Genomic DNA, 23295 nt, shown 5'->3' with positions numbered 1-23295 from the left:
GGTACCACTGGATGACGGCGTTTGTCCAGCGGCCGTCCTTTCGGCGAGAAATGTGCCCCGCCCATTTCCATTTCAACTGTTTGGCAACGTCTATTACATCGCGTACTCCTGTCTGCTTCCTAACCCATTCGTTTCTCTTACGGTCCTTACGCGTGATGCCCAACATACACCTCTCCATGGCTAGCTGTGTGACTCTTAGCCTTTGGACATCTCTCGTGTTGAGAGTCCACGTCTCGCAGCCATATGTGAGCACGGGTAGCACACATTGGTTGAACACCCTACGCTTAATACATAATGTCTTGGTCATAAGGTCACTCTTGAAGATACTATTCAGACGTCAGAAAACACTCCATCCCAGCTTTGTTCTTCGAGCAATTTCATCGTGCATGCTTCTATCTATGGACACCTGCTGTCTGAGTTGAGTGCGAGAAATACAGATAATCGCAGGGTCCGAAACCAGTTCCTCATCACTTGTGTCTTTAGACCGACCGTTTGACTGACATCCGCGAGTTCTTGCATTCTAGCTTGGAGGTCTTTCGGACCTTTTTCCTCCCCATCAAGTTTCCTAAATAAGTCCTCAAGAGTAGCGGTGAATAGTTTAGGTGAAATGGTATCACCTTGCCGGACACCTTTGATAATGGGGAATTTACACGACCGTTTGTGGAGTTTCACGCATGCTGTGGCGTCCGGGAGGGATCCCGTGATTGGATTCCCTAGTGTCTATACGCTCAGATGCTATGCCACAAATACTAATGTGTCACATCAATACCCGTGGCCAATACTACCAACATGATGTTTGACAGACTGCATAAGTGGTACGTCTTCATAAACGTCATAACATAAATATAAAATAATGGATAAGTTAGCGAGTATCTATATGAACATACGTTATAATTAGAAGGCAATAACACTAGTATGTCTTTGTATGTTTTTTAAGACTACTAGATGTCTATATAAACTATATACTATTAAAACTTACATTGCATTTATAAAGTTTTTCACCAGTATGTGTAATATTATGTGTTTTGAGCTGACTAGGTGTCAAGGATTTATATGAACATACATTGCATTTAAAGTGTTTTTCACCAGTATGTCATTTTATGTTTTTTAAGATCACCAAGTCGCGAGCATCTATATGAACATGCATCACATTAACCTTTCCCTTACCATGGTAAAAAAATTACGCCCGTTCCCATGCCGTCCACTCAGTGGCCCGATAGAAATTTGGCATTTTAAAAGCTAATTGATTGCTTCAAAAGGTAAAGTATGTTTTTAAATACTGTTTAGTCATCGTTTAACATTGTATTCTGTGTATATTACATGCAATTATCTTATAATCGTGTATAATATCGGACATCGATAAAAGTACGTCATATCTAAGCCACGGCGTGTCTCGGTCTGTTTTAAATGGAACAACCAACATACGCTGCCATTTCACGGAGAGTGGGGGTGGCTAATTCATCCGAAGCGAACGAGGGATGTTATTAGGTAGGATAACATCTGTGTGGACTTGCGTTATCACGTTCACCACATAAAATAATAGTTATAATTTTGCAATATCGATTCCCTATATAATTTTAAAACACTGTGATCTTATTGTATCATGTTATTAAGTATTTTTAAAAATCGTATTTTAAAACACATTAAAATAATATACTTACATAAGAACAATTAATCAAGAAAAATACTCCGATTGATCGTATAGTTTCCATTAAATATATTTTAATATCATGTTTCTTATGCTGAAATAATACACATTTATTAATAAATATAAATCACTACGCTACTTGAACTTATACGCACGTATTAAGTCTATACCTCTAAGACTATAGATATATCTTACCTACTTTTAGATAATTTCCCAAGTATAACCTAGTGTATAAAAAAAATACTTATAATTTTGCAATATCGATTCTCTGATTATAATCTATAATATAAAAATCAATATTTGTTAGTTTGTTTGTTCGTATTTTATGCGCTGCCATACCGTTCATCCGATTGCGATAAGACTTTGTCATCTTATTGCTTGCACTTGCGCGCAGATTATAGACTATATCTTATACATAAAAATGAAAGTCTGTCTGTCTGTCTGACCTATGCGTTCCTATACCATTCATCCGATTGCGATGAAATTTTGGTGAATTGATGTGTGCACTACGGGTGCGAGTCATGGACGCTAAATGTGAAAGCAGCTGAAATGGTGGATTGCTTTGAGAGAAAGATCCTTAGGCGGATATACGGACCCATGAATGATGATGGGGAGTTGAGAATTAGGTACAACACGGAACTATACCGCTTATACCAAGATTCAAAACTCTCCAACTTCATAAAACTCCAGAGGCTAAGCTGGGCAGGCCATGTCCAGCGCATGCCTGAGTCGCGGATACCGAAGAAGATCCTCGAAGGAAACCCAGGAGGGAAAAGGCCAGTGGGAAAGCCACGCACACGATGGGGTTACAAAAGATGCCAACCAGATACTAAAAATCAGGAACTGGAAAAGACGTGCGGAGGACCGTTCCGGCTGGAGGACAGCGGTGGAGGAGGCCAGGGCTTGACTTGAGCTGTAGCGCCATCGAAGAAGAAGAAGATGTGTGCACACCCGCAAAGGTTTCTGAATTAGAAAAACTATCTTCTACTTCTTCATTATACCTTCTTTTATTCATATGGTTCCTATACCATTCATCGGATTGCGATGAAACCTTCGCCAGTTGTTGTGGCAACACCCGCAAAGGTTTCTGAATTAGTACAACCATCTTCTTCTTCTTCGAAGTCTTCATTCTATATTCTTTTATTCGTATGATTCCTATACCATTCGTCCGATTGCAATGAAACTTTCGTCAGTTGTTGTGCCCACACCTGCGAAGGTTTCTGAATTAGTACAACAATTTTCTTCAACCTTTTCTTCTATTCTATCTTCTTCTATTCTTATGCGTTCTTATACCATTCATCCGTTTGCGATGAAATTTTGATCAGTTGTTGTGCGCATGCCCGCGAAGTTTACTGAATTAGAAAAACCATCTTCTTCGTTATATCTTCTTTTATTTGCATGGTTCCTATACCATTTATCGGATGGCGATGAAACCATCGTCAGTTGTTGTAGTAACACCTGCAAAGGTTTCTGAATTAGTACAACTATTTTCTTCCTCTTCTATTCGTATGCGTTCTTATACCATTCATCCGATTGCGATGAAATTTTGATCAGTTGTGCGCATGCCCGCGAAGATTTCTGAATTAGAAAAACTATCTCTTCTTCTTCATTATATCTTCTTTTATTCATATGGTTCCTATACCATTCATCGGATTGCGATGAAACCTTCGTCAGTTGTTGTGCTAACACATGCAAAGGTTTCTGAGCTAGAACAACCGTCTTCTTCTTCTTCATCGTCTTTATTCTATATTCTTTTATTCGTATGATTCCTATATCATTCGTCCGATTGCAATAAAACGTTCGTCAATTGTTGTGCCCACACCTACGAAGGTTTCTGAATAAGTACAACAATATTTTTCCTCTTCTTCTATTTGTATGCGTTCCTATTCCATTCATACGATTTCAATAAAACTTTCGTCGGTAATTGTGCCAACACCCGCGAAGGTTTCTAAATTAGTACAATTATCTTCTTCTTCTATTCGTATGCGTTCTTATAACATTCATCAGATTGCGATGAAATTTTTCTCAGTTGTTGTTCGCACACCTGGGATGGTTAGTATTAAATAAAATACAAAGTTTGTTGTTTGTTTGTTCCATCAAATTTTGAATTTTTTACTACATATTTATACTATTAATAACGTTTGCATATTTTGGATTCGATTTTAATTTACTGTTCTTTTGTTTGACCTTTTCTCCTATTAGAATTACTTTCATATTGTCATATTGTGTTACACAGATATTTTATTATTAAAAAGATAATTTCATTATTATTTTTTAAATATCTAAGGTAAATGTATCCACTAAGCAACCCTGTGCGAAGCCGGGTATCTCACCTATAATATAATTTGAAAACACTGATCTTATTGTATCATGTAATTAAGTATTCCTAAAAATCGGATTTCAAAACACGTTAAATATTTATATAAGAATAATTAAAAACAAAAATAATCCAATCTTATAGTTTTCACTAAAATTATTTAATGTTATGTTTATTATGCTGAAATAATTACACATTATAAAAATTAAATCACTACGCTATGTGTATCTATACGCACGTAGTAAGTCTATAATATACCCACCTTTCGAGAATTTCATAACAAGAGGTTTTCTAGTCTATGTTAAAATAAATATATTGTATCTCCATAAAAATGTACTTTCATACATATTATATATTGCCAAACTGGTAGGTGCGCAGTGTTGCGAAGGGAGGCACGAAAAGATTTACACAAATAAAGCCACGTCATGATTACAGTTTGCAAATAAAGTTTATAAAACTGCCGCTAGTTATAAACTACATAAAAACAGTCCTTAAAAACGTTGTTTGTAAACCTGTCTGAAGATAATATGTAGACTAATTTTTTAATACCTCACTTCTATACTATTGTTGAGTGTGCTGGCAATCTCGTGAAAAAATGATATACAAGGATCAAATCATAATATTGAAATTTGAGGCAAATTTGTTTACGAATGATAACTGTTGTTAAACTTGTCTATTTAATTAAAATTTTAAAAAAAGTGAATAAATCAATGCAAGGACTACTAACTACATGCCTTCATTCTTCTCTTCTTCCACCCTGTCACGTCCCAACATTGGGGCATAGGGCAACCACAAGTTGGCGCCACTACCCTCGGTCCATCGCCAACTCTTGCGCCTCTCGCCATGTCAAACCTGCAGCACGTAGGTCACTCTTGTAGCACCGCTGCAGGGTGAAGGAGGGCCGGCCACGGCAACGGAACCCTTGAGGCTGTGCCACAAGGGTACGAAATGCTGCACTCTTTGGTGGCATCCAGAATACGTGTCCCAGCCACGTAAAACGTTTATTCGTGATAACTTCAATCACCAAAGGCTGTTGTATCTGCTCACGAACTCGGGTGTCTGTAACGCGGTCGTACCGATGTAACCCTAAGATTCGGCGGAAACATCGATTCTGAAAGCTCAAAAGCCGAGGCTCTTGATAGTAAGATGCCATGTCTCACAGCCATACAAGAGCACAGGTAGCACGCACGCGTTAAACAAATGACATTTTGTCCTAACAGAATACAGCCTTTACCTCCATGCGACTCCAAGTTGGTTGAACGCAGAGCCTGCCACACCCATGCGGATTCCATGCTCACTAGAATTACCACCATCATCGGCAACCGTGGCACTCAAGTATTTGAACCTGGACACCAGCTCAACGGGCAGACCGGAAACCCGCAGAGGAGTGTCGGCATCGATGCATGCAGCACTGCACATGGATTTAGTATTAGCCGCATTCAGACGAAGAATGCCTTAATAGTGAACCAAAAATAACTTTTTGTTTGAGGTCTTGTTCACGACTATGGATTATTTTGTTTCTTTAATAATTACATGCAATGCGCTTAAATGGTCTTTCGCCAGTGAGAATCATTTTGTGTATATTCAACTTAGTGGATTGTCTGCAGGACAAATTACACTCAGTGCACTTAAATGGTCTTTCGCCAGTATGAATCATTTTATGTGGCTATAATAAAGGTATTGGAGTGTGTGCAGGATAAATTACATTTAGGGCAATTAAATGGTTTTTCACCACTACGATTCATATTATGTAACTTCAAGTGAGAACTCCTACTGCATTGGCGTGCCTCAAAACAGGTAATTCAATGTACCGGAACAATGTACACTCAGCATACCACTGAAATAAAACTACCTAATAAATCTATTGTAAGACAATTTCATTTGACTTTAATACACGCTACATTACACACTTAATATGCTACATATTAGGTAGGTACCTACCTTGAAAGTGCCTTTAAAAAATATATATATATAACCCAATAAGTAATAATAATTAACAAAATGATGTCGGAAACTTTTTTTTTGACACAGTTATGTCGATCGTCGCCATTAAACCTATTGAATCTCCATTGGCGCACAAGTAATAGGTATGATTTACAGACTTGTTCGTAGATTTTGTGTGTTTCAAACATTATGCAGGCGCTCCATTGGCGAGCCAAAAGTCCGAGGACAATAACTAATAAGATTATTGTCCGATTTGTTACTAACTGACGAGTAAAAAAGTCGAGCTCTCAAAAGTCAAAAGTTACGATTATCATAATTTCTTCCGATAAACCTAAAACTTTGTGTTATATACATGTATATATATATAAATAATATAGTAGTGGAAACAACACATTAAGTTCTATGTTTTCTATTAAGTCATAAAATCAAATTTAAAAAATGTCTCATTTTCTAATATTGTCGGTTGCTGCCAAAAGTTGGGAAGTCGACAATTTAGGTAAATAGAGTTAACAACGAATTGTGTATACATATATATAAATGTGTGATCAAGGTCATCTGATATAATAGAATATAGTTTTTTAGCTATTCATACCGAACTTCGCCCGCAACAACTAACATCGCCTAAAATATTACCTTTCTCCTTTGCCACGCCATTGAGACAATCTTTCCAAATAAAGATTATTAATTATTTATAATACATAACATTTTTGCACAATTTTAAATCTAATCTAATGTATATGTGTCAGGAAAGCACGTTTGTTTTTGATACGAGAGTGTGGAGTTACGAATTGGCTTACATAGATGTATATGCCAAAAAAATCGGTTGAAGGTAAGTTATTATTTTTATATTCTATATTATCTTTAATGAATGATTAGGTTGATAAATTGAGAACATTTCAAACTATATCTTTGATTGCAAGCATTTTATTTGATATAATAAGAGACCAAAACTCGTTACCGCCAAAGTGATCCCAAGGCACCATGTTTACTTTTTATTATTTTACATTCCATGAATTATGTTTTTGAAAGTTCTATTTTAAAATAATATGTCTGCATAAACTAGTCAACTAATATTACTATGTATTTATAAAGAGTATATTTTTTTGATTCATATAAAATTTAATATCCTGTTAAACCAAAATAAATAAACATGGATTCGAAGAAAATGTCAAACAAAAAACTAAATTACTCAATGACAACATCTTCTTGGCTATGTGTTAAAACTGTGAAATAACATGCTCCTCCCATTTTTAACCGCACTTCCATTATAAATTAACAAGCTCCTCCCATTTAGTCGACAACAGCGCCTTCCTCCACGTAGCCAAGAAGATGTTGTCGTACAATACACCACCAACCACGATGACAAGATGATGAATATCGCATTGCAATTAATGCGAGATTAAAAATCAGTGTCCTATCAGGCCAAAATTCAATTTGGCATTCCAAGGAGAATATTGCTAGATAAGCTACATGCTAAACATGTAAAACCTGTTTTTTCTCCTCCTCCATCTCCAATCCATCTTACTCAGGAAGAAGAAGACAAAATTGTCAAAGTTCTAATTCCTTCAGAAGATGACGGCTGTTCACAGAATCTGCTGGACATAAGACTTGTGGTGCATCGATATCTAAGGGCGACAATTTATATTTGATGGCAATCCTCAAATGAAAAGTGGGCATACATATTCTTTCTAAACGTATGAAACTAAGTGAATTCAACAACACGAACCGCTCAGAATTTAAAAAGATCATGTATCGAAAAAATCTAATGAAATCGAAATGTATTTCTAAAACTTGTCTTGAAAGAGACATTAAGAGATGCACCATCGGAAAAACATATTTAATTACGATGAAACCAATTTGGTGGATGACCCGGGCGCGTCCAAGTACATTTTTCGTCACCCTGTTAAATATCCTGAACGTGTAGTAAATTACACCAAAGGATCAATATCTGTGAAGATTGCCAGCTCGTCAGGTGGTGATTGCTTGCCAGCGTACGTGGATAATAAAGCGGAAAATTTATTTCACCAGTGGCGAATGGATTATTGGAGCAAGATATAACAGAAGCAAATCTGGCTGCTTTATTTTTGTAAACAAGTTCCAACAAATAGCGATATCTTGAGTTAATTTGAAAATTGCAATTTATGTTATTGAATATATAATAGTTTCTATATGAGTAATCACAATTAGCACATTTGAATGGGATTTCACCAGAATGAGTCGTTTAATATAATTTCATATTATTAGATAATGATATACAGGAGCAATAGCATGTGTCACATTTAAATGACTTTTCACCAGTATGGTTCATTTTGGGTAATTTCATCTTAATTGATTTTATACAAGAATATACACATTGGTTATATTAAAATAGCTTTACACTATAAGGGGCACTTTCCTGCCTTGTCATCGTACTGGATTCAATACAAGGGTAAACACATTTATATTGCTTTTCACCAGAATGAGTCATTTTGTGTAATTTCAACGAATAATTTGATTTACTGGAGTAATTTCATTAGTCACATTTAAATGGCTTTTTGGACACCCACGGTGGCCGCGCGGCATAAGCGTTGGACTATCACGCCGTTGGTCTCAGGTTCGAATCCTGAGTCTGGCAAGTACACATATTGTTTTTCAATTTGTGTGTGAGTCAGGGTATGGACCTAATAGGTTGAGCAAGTGGCTGACATCTATTTCTCGTAAAAAACAAAAATCTGTCAATACAAACCTCTACTTTGTGGAGGCCCATATGATCCTATTAGGATCGGACGTGGTCGAAAAAAAAAATGGCTTTTTACTAGATTGAGATAATTTGTGTACATTAATGGTAGCAGATCGAATACACGAGTATTAATTCACAAGGCACATTAAAATAGTTTTTCACCAGAATGAGTCATTTTGTGCGTTTTCATAATAACGGATGTAATACACGAGTATTCACATTGGTCACAACTAAATGGCTTTCCACCAGAATGAGTCATTTTGTGGATTCTCATATTACTAGATGTTATACAAGAGTAATTACAAAGGTCACATTTAAATGGCTTTTCACCAGAATGAGTCATTTTGTGCGTTTTCAGAGTAACGGATGTAATACAGGAGTATTCACATTGGTCACAACTAAATGGCTTTTCACCAGAATGAGTCATTTTGTGGATTTTCATATTACTAGATGTTATACAAGAGTAATTACAAATGTCACATTTAAATGGATTTTCACCAGAATGGGTCATTTTGTGTAATTTCAATTTAGAAAAACGTGCACTCGAGTAATTACATTGGTCACATCGAAATGGCTTGTCCCCACAATGAATCATTTTGTGTCTTCATATTATTAGATGTTATACAAGAGTAATTACAAAGGTCTCATTGAAATGGCTTTTCACCAGAATGAGTAATTTTGTGTAATTTAAATTTATAATAATGTGCACTCGAGTAATTACATTGGTCACATCGAAATGGCTTTTCACCAGAATGAATCATTTTGTGTCTTTTCATATTACAAGATGTTATACAAGAGTAATTACAATGGTCACATTTAAATGGTTTTTCACCAGAATGAGTCATTTTGTATATTTTCATAACAGATGATATTTTACACGAGTAATTGCATTGGCCACACTGATATGGCTTTTCGCCAGAATGACTCATTTTGTGTATTTTCATCGTATTGGATTGTATACAACCGTAATCACAATGGTCACATTTAAATTGCTTTACACCAGAATGAGTCATTTTGTGATTTTTCATATTACCAAATAGTATACACGAGTATTCACATTGATCACATATAAATGGTTTTTCAACGGTTTTAGCCGCTATTGTTTTCTTATGACAAGCTTTGTGAAGCTGTAATAGAGATAAAGATGTAAAAAATCAAAACAAAAACTGCACGCAAAATTTTTGTTACTAAACGATTTTTTTTCTAGCTTTATTACGGCTACTAATAATTTGGGAGCTGTATCGTTTGATTGTATATGCTGACGTTTCTCAGTGTGACTAAGGATATTGGTAATCGCTTCATCTAACTCCAATTCTTTTTTATTGTCTTGATAGTCAATCTGTATTTCATCATATGGCTTCTGCACTTGTAAGATCCTCTCTGGCAATCCGAGACTAGTGGAATATGTCATGGCAGTGGTTGCAGGCATCAACTAAAAGAACATAGAGTATATTGCTTTAACAAGACAAACAACATAGGTATATCATAGAATGTTATTTTAATAATGACACACCTTCAATATGTAGGAATCTTGTCATACAGGGAGGATAGAATTTAGAATACGAAGGGTATGTTGACAAGTTATATTACTATCTATATGTATTTCGTATAATTTAAGTAAATTAATAAGCATGACGCTTAAATATTATATTTTTTCAGACGATTGCTCATGTTCCCAATTCGATTTATTATCTGCTTCAGATTTCTAAGGTATGCGTAAGACCTAAAGATAAAACTTATACGGATTTGGCTAAATGTATTCGCCTGATCTTGTAAGGCTTAAGAAAAAACATCAGTCTCTCGACTATCCTAATCCCATCAGAGTATCCTAATCCTAGCTATAATATACGCTGACAACCTACATATTTTAGCAGCAGGCTAGTACTATTTACTGAGTGCAAGTCATAGTAACTATATTGCCATAGATTAAATATATTTCAGATAGAGTTATTATTTCATACACGGATATGGGATTCATCACATTGCTTATCCGACCCCAGCACGTCATCATCCAATCATAGCGTAGCAATCATTTACATCGGTGTTGCTAGGACTTGAAATTATTCCCCGATTTGCCAAATTTTATCAAGTACCATATTTATAAATTCAATGAATATACTTTATTTAATCTCAAAAATACGAATTATTTTGTAAATACTTAAAAATATTACAGGAAATCAAAAATGAGTTGTAAGACAAACAATATTATGTTTTAGTTGAATTATACATTAAGTTAACGGCTTAAAGAGGTAAGTTGAGGGTGTATCAGCGACTAGCGGGTTGGAAGTGTCTAACAGCTGCTGGACATGCTAAACCAGTGGGGGCCAAACCATGTCGCATGCGCCATATGTGGCACATTGGATGATAATATGTGGCGCATTGATATTACTAGCCATCTCAATGATCTAAATTTAAAACTACAAGCAAGAATAAAATAAATTATTTCCTCAGTTCATTTAAAATGAAATTAAAACTATTTCTTTTATTCAACGAATAGTTCACAAGATTTAAAAATGTACCATTCTAATTATTTAACATACATAATTTTGAAAAACACTTCTGAGAAAATATCTGTATACCAGAGGTAAACTACAGTATAATATCTATAGTATAGTATCTAAAATGCAACTTTACAGCACAGACGAATTTGTGATTTTTAGTACTTTCAACTTCTGGCATTCGTGAATGGAAAAATATCAAATTTATTTATTTATCAAAACAAGCATATTTTCTCGTGTTCTATTATAATATGTATATCTTTTATTATTATTATTATTTAACACTCATAATGGAGATACATTTGTTTACCTCTAAATCTGTTGGTGGTACACAATAAAATATGCTAAGTAATAAACAACTGTAAGTCCAAGATTCTTTATTAAATTTGACTCCTTGGGATTGGGAACACATGGTAAGAAATGCAACAAAAAACAGATTTTGAAGTAATCAAATGTATCTCCATTGTGAGCGTTAAAAATAATAGTAATTATAAAATATATACATAGTATAATAGAAAACGAGAAAATATGCTTGTTTTGATAAATAAATAAATTTATTTTTTTTCCATTCACGAATGCCAGAAGTTGAAAGTAACAAAAATCACAAATTTTTCTCTCTTGTAAAGCTGTCATTTGAATATACCGTAGTTTACTTATGGTATACGGATGCTTCGTGCGAATAAGCTCCGAGGTTTAAACAATTGTAACATGGACTTACTATTGTTTACCGCTGTAGTCGGATTATAATGTTCATCAAAACTTTTTTGTTACTGTTGTTTACCTCTAATAGTTATGGAGTTACAATGACATTTTTATTTTTTACTTTTATAATAAGAGTAATATGAGTTACAGCTGTTTACCACTTATACAGGATAAGTGATAAAGTAATAATTTAACAATAACTACATTTCACGATTTTTGGACTTACAATAGTTTACCTCTGGTATTTAGATATATTATAACCAATAGAAAAAATCTTTTTGAAAAAAGTAAGACACCCGCACACACTTCCCTGCCGAATTATTTATTAATACAGCGTCAAGTTCCGTCGGGTGTCTTATTTTTTTTTAGATTTTTTTAGAGGCGATCGGCATGAGATGTTATCAAATGATGTACCTACATATAACTACTTAATAAATATTGATTTAGTAATCTTTTTACTCGTTGCAGAACAGACAAGAATAATTTATAAGTTATTAAGTAGGTACCTATATTATTTTGTACTAGGTATGATGGAATTGATAAAATGCTGACTAAAGAGCAAATTATCGAAATCAAAATAACTTAATATTTAATAAGTATTAGTATTGGCCGAACGGCTTAAGGAAGCATTGGCCTATAATATCGTGGGACTGACAAATACACACGATGATTTTCAATTTGTATTTGGAGACAGAGTTTGGACCTAATAGGTTGAGCAAGTGGTAACATCCATTTTCCGTAAAAAAAATTGTTAATACAAACACCCACTCTGTGGAAGCACATTATGATCCTATTAGGATCGTACATGGTCGAAAGAAAAAAAAATAGTATAAAACAGCCAAAAATATCGAATGTTTGCCATTTCATTTCATCACTATAATACCATTCCACCCCTTACACGAGCAGTATTTAAAATAAAAGTACCCACCCGATTCACTCTCTCCGAATAAGAACAACCCTGATGCTGATTCTCACAATTGAATGGGGATTTTACGTCTTCAATGAACTCAGTCTTGATGTCAATTAGCTGACTATCTGACTTCAATGTTATTATTGTCGGATCTGAAAAAATATTCTGAAAAAACAAAACATTACGTTATAAAATCAATAATATTGTTTAACAAACAGACAATACGTGTGAAGCTCGACCACACTTTTAACGGCCCACGTGCTCTGCGTAGGTAAAAATGGAGCTTTTATGGTATTTTCAAAGCATGATCCTGGACATTTCTTAAACTTATTTATATAATTTTGAAGCCTTATTATCATTTATATTTATTTTAAACATTTGATCACTGCATAATGTATTTTTATTACATAAAATAGTTATTGTTTTAAACCTCTCGATCTAATGTTTCAGAATATACTCATATTTCGGTACATTCATGTGCAGTGGTGTTAAGATTTTTTACATTTATTAATTTTTAAACGCATTTATAAAACCATTAGTAAAACTTATGTTGACATTATTATAGTCAAATATTTACGATAAAAAAATATTTTGAATATTTCTTTGTGATCCCAAATTTGACAAGAATTAGGCATTTTATTATTCAAAAAATGGGCAAGATTAACAAACTTGAAGATAATTCTAAAGACACTGATTATAAGCTATGTTTTTCACTATTCAAGTGTGATAAACATCCGACGAATAATGATTGTTGTATAATAATTATTAAACTAAGAATATGGTAGTATTTTTTTGAAATACGCCGTTTCTTTTGGCATTTACCAGTGGTTAAGCTACAACATACGGCCGTAGCCATAAATTGATAAACTATAATTGAAGTAGAGAGTAAGATCATGTTAACGCGCGTGTTTGAACATGTACCGTTTAAAAAAAATCGACGCACGTCCTCCCTTAAGGGGTCTCACCTCTTACAGTCTATAATGTGGACATGGTTCTGCAATAATAATGTTTGAATTGTCAATGTCAATTCATACGTAGGTATTATAAAGTAATTTAAAGTAAAACAATATAATTATGGAGTCATAAGGACGTCTTTTAAGTAGAGGTAACTGGTCGATACTCAATTATGTCGACCAATTGCAATTGCTATATTGTATTAGCTATAAAATAAGAATACTCTATATTAATTCAAAATGAACGTACCAACTTTCCTTATCCAAATCAATCGGTTTAACACTGGCGACTCATTTATACCTAGCTATTTTTTCAATCGATGGAAATGTTAAATAGATTTCTTTCACGGCTACCATTGAAACATTCCCAATTCGATATCCAAAATGACTACATAATCCGTTCGGACATAATATACTTTATTCCCGTTAACTTAAATCGTTGGCGTCATTATTTGTTGATTCTCTGGAGAATGTTTATCATAAGATAGAATTTAATAACCTTTGAAAAACTAACCTCCGGAGCGTGGCTGGGATCATCAGCATACTCTTGTTTGATGCAAGTATTTGACTCTGAATTATTTCCCTGTAAGGACACATCGAACCGACGTTGCTCATCTGCATCAGCTCGTAGTGTCCCGTTTCGCGTTTTACGTCCATTTTACGTTTAGACAGCGTCTGTTCTCAACGATTATCGAGTCACACTAACGAACTAGCGATATTGACACACCGGTATCTGGCAGCCGTGATAGTAGACAATGAATGCTTGTACCATAGACAAAAGATAGATATTATTGCCACTGTATTGATAGATGCATTATAATATCTAAACTAAATAATATTTATAAGAAGCATCCTATCAATTCTATTATAAAGTGCGAAAACATTATGAAACATAAATTTTGGTTTCCCTTATTTTGTTAACTGTCAATTCATGGTGGAACTGCATTGTATTGTTGTTTTTATTTAATAAAACGCAATTTTTTATAGTACTTATTCCACTTATTTATGTCTTTTAAAAAAATATCTAATTGTCTTTCCGTGCCTGACCACAAAGCTAAGATATCATTTACATATCTATACCAGTAAATGATATGTCTAAATGAATTTAAATTGCTTATCTTAGATTCGACTATATCCATGAAGAAATCTGCCAAATTAGGAGATAAGGGACTACCCATTGCCAAGCCATTAATTTGTCGATATTATGCTTCCATTAAATTTAAAGTAATTCTGATCTATGCAACATTCAATCACAGACTTTATGTCTTTAGTCAACAATGGATTAAGATTCTTCATGTCTATAAAGTCCAAGATTGCTGATTTCAAATCCACTATTGGGACACTTGTGAATAAACTCACGACATCAAATGACACGAGTTTTGCATTCACAGGTACCACAGCATTTTTGATTTTATCAACTAAATCTAAAGAATTCTTTATTGTAAATTTTGGTATAAAATCTAATTTATGTTTGAATAAATTATTACCCAATTTAGCTAATTTGTATGAAGGCGCAGAATTAAAGGAAACGACTGGTCTCAGTGGTAAATTTACTTTATGGATTTTTGGTAAACCATACAATCTAGGACACTGCGGATTCATTTGTTTATATGCTCTTTTCAACCTTTCAGTTGGTAGGCATGCATTACAATCATTTATTAATAAATTTACTGTTTCTGCACTAACCATAGTGGGATCACGTTTCAAGACAACAAATGATGGGCCCGACAAAAGATCTTCCATTTTTTCCACATAAGTACTCTTATTCATAATCACTGTGGCGTTGCCTTTATCTGCTTTTGAAATCACTAAATTACAAGATTTAATTTTATTTTTAATCGATTTTACAGCACTAATTTCTGGATGATTATAATTATTATTATTATTTAATTCCTTCTTTAAAACAGTAGAACACAAGTATCGCGTCGCCATGTCCGACTTTAAAGAGATGTCAACATCAATGGCCAAGTTTTCTAAATCTTTATTGGTTACCTGAAGATTAGGACAATATTTAAGACCTTTTTCCAATAAAGTCGTTTCATCTTCATTAAAATCCACAGTTGTTGTGTTCACCAATCGTTCAGAAAATTTTATTTTTTCCTCAATAAAATTATATTAACATTCACCTTTAACGTAGTTTTTACATTCACCAATCGGTCAATTTTACTCTTTTGAGCTATAAAGGTTTTATGTACTACATTTTTAATATGTGATCTAATTTTATAATCCAGAGTATCAAATTCGATTGGATGTAATCGGCTAGTCAATAAATTATGAATAAAGAACACATAGACGCTCGACGAATCCCTTGTGTTGTACCATTTCTTCATTTCCGATTTGATCCAAGCGAGCTGCGCAAGTTTGAGGACTTTCAACGCAATCGGAGATCCAGATATCGTTTTTATATTCACGTACTTTGGCACAACTTTAAGGCGAAGACATTCGCGATTGAACCAGATGTGTTGTGATGATAAACTCTGTTTTAATTTGTATTTCTTATACAAGACAGTAAGTTTTGCCGTACTGGCTTCTTTAATTTCCTTTATTTTGTTAACTGTCAATTCATGGTGGAACTGCATTGTATTGTTGTTTTTATTTAATAAAACGCAATTTTTTATAGTACTTATTCCACTTTTAATTAATATATTAGGACCGGTTTCGTCCGCTTCAGTGGGACATTTTCGACTGAATACATTTTTTTTAAAACAATATTTATCAAACAAAATTCAAAGCGATAGAAATAATATAACAATAGGTACATAATAATTATCCGTCCAATAATACCTTCCCAATAACAGACTAATTTAAAACTAATGAGGTTGGACATTAATATTTCATACTACGTCAGGGGCATTAAACAAATTATTTAAAATATTAACAAACCACAAAATATGAAACAATCTACACTTACAATAACATTAATATCAACAAATAATTATAATTAGTCAAAATTAACAATATTTTTTTTTTTGTTTTTTTATAAAAAAAAAAAAACAAAATTATCAATTGAAATGAGATGGAATAAAAAACAAATACAACCAAAATATGAGTCAGAATTCAATAAAAATAATAAATAATGTACAATATATAAAGTTATGTTATGACAATCCCAAATATTAAATAGGGTACAATAATGGAGAAGACACAAAATATAATTGATCATTTAACAAATTAGAATTGGGCAAAAATTTATACCTATTAATTTTTAGGATTTCCTGTTTATCCAATTTTATAGATTTCTCATTCAAATACAGGATTTTGAAATTTTTACTGATATTAAAAGAGTGATTATTTAAACTTAAATGATTTCCAAAAGCTGAAGATTCATTACCATTTTTGGCACAGGTTAAATGTTCTTTGATCCTAGTATTAAAGGATCGTCTCGTTTGTCCAACATATTTGGCATCACAAGAGTCACAACTTAATAGATAAATTCCACTTTGGTTAAGTTTATCAAATCTATCTTTAGTATTCACCAGTATTGAATTCAAATTTTGTGTGTTGTAAAATGTTACATTGAAAAGTTTTTTATCTATTTTTCTTGAAATATTTTCAGACACTCTTCCTAGGAAACATAATTTAACCCAGCGTTTATTAACACTGGCTTCATCTATCACTAAGCCAGAAGTCACATTTAATAAAGCTAATTTTTAGATTTGTTGGCCAGAATGCGATCAATCAAACGTGAGTCATAACCGTTATTAAAAGCGATTTGTTTAATCGTCTTTAACTCCAAAGCAAAACTATTTTCGGACATAGGAACCATTAATAAACGATGTATAAAAGCATGGAAAACTGATAATTTATGTGAGATATGGTGTCTAGAAGAGTTATTAATAATGTTATCACTGAAGGTATCCTTTCTAAAAATGCTAAATGTATGTTTGTTATTTGTAATATTGATTGTTAAATCCAAGAAGTTAATTGTACTGTTCCCTAGTTCCATTGTGAATTGAATTGACTTATTAATACTATTTATATCTTTTAAAAAAAATATCTAATTGTCTTTCCGTGCCTGACCACAAAGCTAAGATATCATCTCCATATCTATACCAGTAAATGATATTTCTAAATGAATTTAAATTGCTTATCTTAGATAGTAGTACGTAGTATGAAATATTAATGTCCAACCTCATTAGTTTTAAATTAGTCTGTTATTGGGAAGGTATTATTGGACGGATAATTATTATGTACCTGTTGTTATATTATTTCTATCGCTTTGAATTTTGTTTGATAAATATTGTTTTAAAAAAAATGTATTCAGTCGAAAATGTCCCACTGAAGCGGACGAAACCGGTCCTAATATATTAATTAAAAGTGGAATAAGTACTATAAAAAATTGCGTTTTATTAAATAAAAACAACAATAAATTTTGGTGTCTGGTCAAGCGTGAGTTAAATTAGTTATTGGTTAGTGCTGCCATAATTTCAAAGTGGAATTATAGTACAGAGCCTCCAAAATTATAGTATTTCGGGAAAAAATATAGTACGCGTTGTCGTCTGTTGTAAATGTAAAGGTTTTTTGTTTCTCAGAAAAAAAATACAGAGAATTTGAGAAACTTTGAGACCCTTTTTTAATTAGGTAGGTACTTCTTCCGACCAAAAATGCTTTGTACGAAGAATTCAAGATATTTAATTTTAAACCAAAGTCAAGGGACTTTTTCACGTTCTCCGCGCAATTTTTTATCCAAGTTCTTCAAAGCTTCTTATATTATTGCAAAATTATAGTACTTTTCACCAATTTATCGAACGGAAATATCGAAATTTTAGTACTTTTTACATATTTTTCCGATATGTATTAAAAATTATAGTATTTTAGGCGTACTATACCTATTTTATATCGTACATAGTACGCGGGCCACAATTAAAGTACAAATACTATAATTATAGTATGGTTGGCAGCACTGGGCAGTGCGCAGTGGCAATGCTGACGCTTTGTCTATGGCGAGAGATTAATACCGTTTAGCCTATTGTCTATTGTCACGCATGTCAATCTATTTACTGACTCTTGTGATATTTTTGCGTCAATTAAACTTCGTAAAATGGATGTAAAACGCGAACTAGATGATTTTGAAGGTGATTCAAAAGCGCAGCAATGCTTTGATGTTACAACGATGCATCCAATAAATCCAGTTACAAACATTTGTATAAAGCAAGAGAATGCTTACGATGCCAACAGCACTAATGAGGTTAGGTTTTCCAAACTTATTAATCATTGTAATATTGTTTATTCTACGTTGAAGTGGTTTCTTACTGATGCAAATAAAGCAGTTGCATGATACATTGGACCTTACTAATGCGTCAATTACATTGAGCTGCTTGTTGGTGAATTTTCAATCTGCCGCCCAGTGTCATCATTGAACAAGCAAACAAGCAGATTGTAAACAATCTACCGAGAAAAGTTGAAACCCGGTCAACTTTACATGCTACACGCTGGCGTGCGGGCCTACTGCGTCTGCACAGTAGAGCGTAGTATCGACCTCCCGGTAAAAAACGAACTACGTTCTGTCAAAATAGTCGCTAGGTTGTTGGCTTCTCAGCGAATGGAAAGTTTTGTGTGTCATCATCACAATCGCAGTAGGTACCTGAATCGTCCGCTTTTAAATTCGCCAACAAACAAGTAGCTCAATGTAGTTGACGCATAACTGAAACATTTTAATAAATTATACTTCGTTGTATTGACACTTCATTACGATTAGGTATTTGACTATGTACCTAACTATAGGTTCTGTATATTTGTGGCCGCTGGTTCACTATTTTCATTCATCTGAAGACAACTTTATTGTTGAACGTTAATTAATAATTGCTAGTCAGTATCGAACCGTAATAATAGGTCACATATAGAAACGTCCGTGTTTAATATACATTATATAATAACAATATAGGCGTAAACATCATCATCGTCATCAGAGGCGCGACAACCTGGTGTGGGTCCTGGCCTTCTCCAACAGCTCCTTCCACCTGTCCCTATCCAGTGTGGCCGCTTTCCAATTCGGTACCCCCAGAATACGGCAGTTACTGACAGCTTCATCCAACCAGCGAATCTTTGGCCTGCCTCTTCTACCCATTGGATTGCTGGGCATCACTCTCTTTGCCTGTTCATTGTCATTCATACGGTGCACATGACCTAGCCATCGCAGTCTCCCAATCAGAATTCATTAAGCTGCTCTGCAATCTTCGTACAGCCCGTAGAGCTCAGCATTATATCTTCTCCTCCAATTAGTGCCGTCATTGATCGGTCCATATATACGGCGGAGAATTTTTCTTTCAAAGATGTTCAGGGCTCGTTCATTTTGCAGAGTTTGTCCAGGTTTACGATGCGTAAGTGAGCACTGGCTTTACAAGTTTAGAGGCGTAAACACGTATTATAAAATACCTTCTGTCCTGTTTTTCAGAGCTCTGTAACCAGCCTTGCCAGTATTAAAACTGAGATTGATCCTCTCCGAGTTGATTTCAAAGAAGAATTTGTTGAAGAGAGTGATCCGCAACCTGGAAGCTCATATTTAAAATGCGAGCCATTAAATCAGGTGCTTACATACTTCTAAAATATTGTGTAATATACATCATGCTTGTACGTGATCATGTATATTTGGCTGCGTTATTATTATACCATTGAATACAAAATGTATTTTGTAAGAATATGTTAATATAAATTTATCGTAACGAACAAAACGGTACATAATATATCAAAATAATCGCTGGTTTAAAGGTAAAACTCATTATGTTACATTTTGATGTTCTGAGATAATGAGGTTTGAACATATTTTTTGCAATTAAAAATCCAATTTCAAATTAACATGTTTTCTTCTTTTTGTATAAAATGTATATAAGATCAGAGAATACATTGAAGGTAATCCGATTTTGTAAAAAAATTAGGAACATTAAAAAAAAAAAAAAGAGTTTTTGTATACAATGAGTTTTTCCACACTGTTAGTAAAGTGGTAGTATGTCAATACTTAAGCAAGGGTTTCGCAATGTTTTTTATTGTTTTGGATTCTTTTTGAGTAGCTACTTACTAAATTTAATAATGATAAAAGAATAAAAATATTTAAAAACAGTTTGTTTTAACCAAAATAGGAAATCGTAAAATTGAAATTGAAAACAATTAAACATACACTGAGAATAATAATAATAATTTCAAATTAATAATACACTGTTAATGATAATAAGCACAAAACAATAATAAATTGAAGTAAGATAAACAGCATTAAAAAGAATGCATTATCATCGTGTTCTGATATATTCTAACAGTTTCAAATGTCTAGCTAGTCGGGAAGTTAGTTTAAAATCGATTGCAAGATTTTCTCTGGATAAACAACCACCGGACAAATAAGAATACGACCTAATAAAGACGTTGTAAAACTGTCCCGTCTCACTAACTGATTCTTCTTTGTTCATGGTTGTTTTTTTAGTTTATCACTGGAACCTCAGTAACGGCCAGCATTGCGAGACTCTCATCATCGTCGGAGAAGACTGATGTCCAAGATACTTGGGAAGACAAACAGATTGACGAAAAGGATATTAAGAACGATGTCCAGGAATACCTCGAAAGGTTTAGTGATATAAACGCGATCTGTCACACTGTAGAGAAGCTATTTAAATGTGATGTGTGCATTTACTCATGTGCACGGTCAAATAGAATGAAGTGTCATAAAATGACTCATTCCGGTGAAAAGCCATTTCAATGTGATGTTTGCACTTACTCATGTCTACAGTCAGGTAATATGAACAGACATACAATGAAACATTCTGGAGAGAAGCCATTCAAGTGTGATGGTTGTAATTACACATGTGTCACTTTAGGCAACATGAAGGTACATAAAATGACTCATTCTGGGGAGAAGCCATTTAAATGTGATCTGTGCTCTTACTCATGTATACAGTCAGGTACCATGAACAAACATAAAATGACACATTCTGGAGACAAGCCATTTAAATGTGATGTGTGCAATTACTCATGTGCACGGTTACGTAGCATGAAGAAACATAAAATGACTCATTCCGGCGAAAAGCCAATTTACGTGTGATGTAAGCAAATACTCATGTGTACTGTCGGGAGATATGAACAGATATAAAATGACACATTATGGAAAAAAGCCAATCAAATGTGATGTATGCAAGTACTCATGTGTCATTTTTAAGCAAAATGAAGGTACATAAAATGACTCATTCTGGGGAGAAGCCATTTTAATGTAATGTGTGCAATTACTCATGTGTACCGTCAAGTAACTTAAAGTTTTATAAAATGAATCATTCTGGTGAAAAGCTATTTAAATGTGATGTTTGCAATTACTCATCTGTACGGTCAGGTAGCATGAAAAACATAAAATGACTGATTCTTGAGAGAAGCCATTTAAATGTGATGTATGCAATTACTCTTTTGAACTATCAATTTGCACGAAGAAACATAAAATTACTATAAAGCCTGACCATAACTTATTGCGCTAGCAATGAGTGGTCCACTGCCATACTATTTATTGATAACGTACTGCGAGCAGAGTTTGGTATTATATATCCACTGAAAAGTAAGTTATTAGTTATTGTCGTTTAGAATCGACTATCACATAGACAAACGTCCTAGTGTATTATGATACACAGAAGTTTACTTACTTTGATCGTCACTTCCACTTATTAATAACACATAACCACCAAATCAGACGAACTCTAAGGTCTCCAAGATACGTTAAAATAATCTGAAAGAAATATGAAACTAAGAATACTCCGACAAGTGAACTCAACAGACGCGTCAGTATGAGCACTCTTAGCAATGACAGGTCATTCATAGACAACGGGAGGGGCGATAAGTAGGACCAGTCGTGTAATGTATCGGCTTCCTTCTTCAGTGGGCAATGAAAACAGCCATGTCAATGTAATGTGTGTAATTACTTATGTGTACAGTCAGGTAATATAAACAAACAAAATGACACATTCTAGAAAAAGAGGATTCAAATGTGATTTTTGTGTCACTGTAGGCAACATGAAGGTACATAATATTACTCATTCTGGAGGAAGGCCAGTTTAACGTATCGTATTTACTTACTTCTCTGAAACGTTAGGTAAAATGGTATAACAATAAATGCTTTAATCTGGATATAAGCCATCTGTGTGTAGTTTTATTTATTGATATTGCGTACCGGCAGGTACTCGTAGCATGTTCTTGCATAAAATGACTCATTCTGCTAAAAATCCATTTAAGGTGATGTATTAAAATTACCCATATGTATGGTCAACTTGCATTAAAATAAATAAAATTCAATATTAAATTGTAAGGCCATTTAAATCTCAGGTGTGCATTTACAAATCTATATAGTCAAATTGCATCAATTTGGAGAAATTTTTATGTTTTAACAGCACAATATACTGCACTTTAGCTGCAATAACTCAAAATTGTGTAGATTAGAGCTTCCAAACTATGTTGTTAAATGCTAGTCGTCCTAAACTACAGAGTTGCAAAAAACGGTTGTCCAGAAAACAATAAAATTAATTGAGTATAATATATTACGTATGCAAAATATTGCATAGGTACGAAGTGTATTTGTAAAATTGATGATACTAAGACATTACGCGATTTTTGTCGTGTTTGGTCGTTTTGAATTAAATGTTAT

General features: G+C 33.7%; 1 long non-coding RNA gene across 2 annotated transcripts; it reads left to right on the top strand.

Moving 5' to 3' along the window:
• The first annotated feature begins 18644 nt into the window (after window positions 1-18644).
• On the top strand, window positions 18645-22950 carry LOC147074147 (uncharacterized). Of its 2 annotated transcripts, XR_015070308.1 has the most exons (3): window positions 18645-18879; window positions 20086-20217; window positions 21103-22950. It is a non-coding gene; the product is annotated as an uncharacterized LOC147074147 (long non-coding RNA). The 2 variants fall into 2 exon arrangements; XR_015070307.1 differs by lacking the exon at window positions 21103-22950 and having other exon boundaries at window positions 18661-18879; window positions 20086-20484.
• The last annotated feature ends 345 nt before the right edge of the window (window positions 22951-23295 follow it).

The sequence above is a fragment of the Rhyacophila brunnea genome, unplaced genomic scaffold (genome assembly GCF_057557595.1).
Source record: "Rhyacophila brunnea isolate RB1 unplaced genomic scaffold, BYU_Rbru_1.0 scaffold_16, whole genome shotgun sequence".
In the NCBI taxonomy this organism is placed as follows: domain Eukaryota; kingdom Metazoa; phylum Arthropoda; class Insecta; order Trichoptera; family Rhyacophilidae; genus Rhyacophila; species Rhyacophila brunnea.
This window is presented reverse-complemented; position numbering and strand designations above follow the sequence as displayed.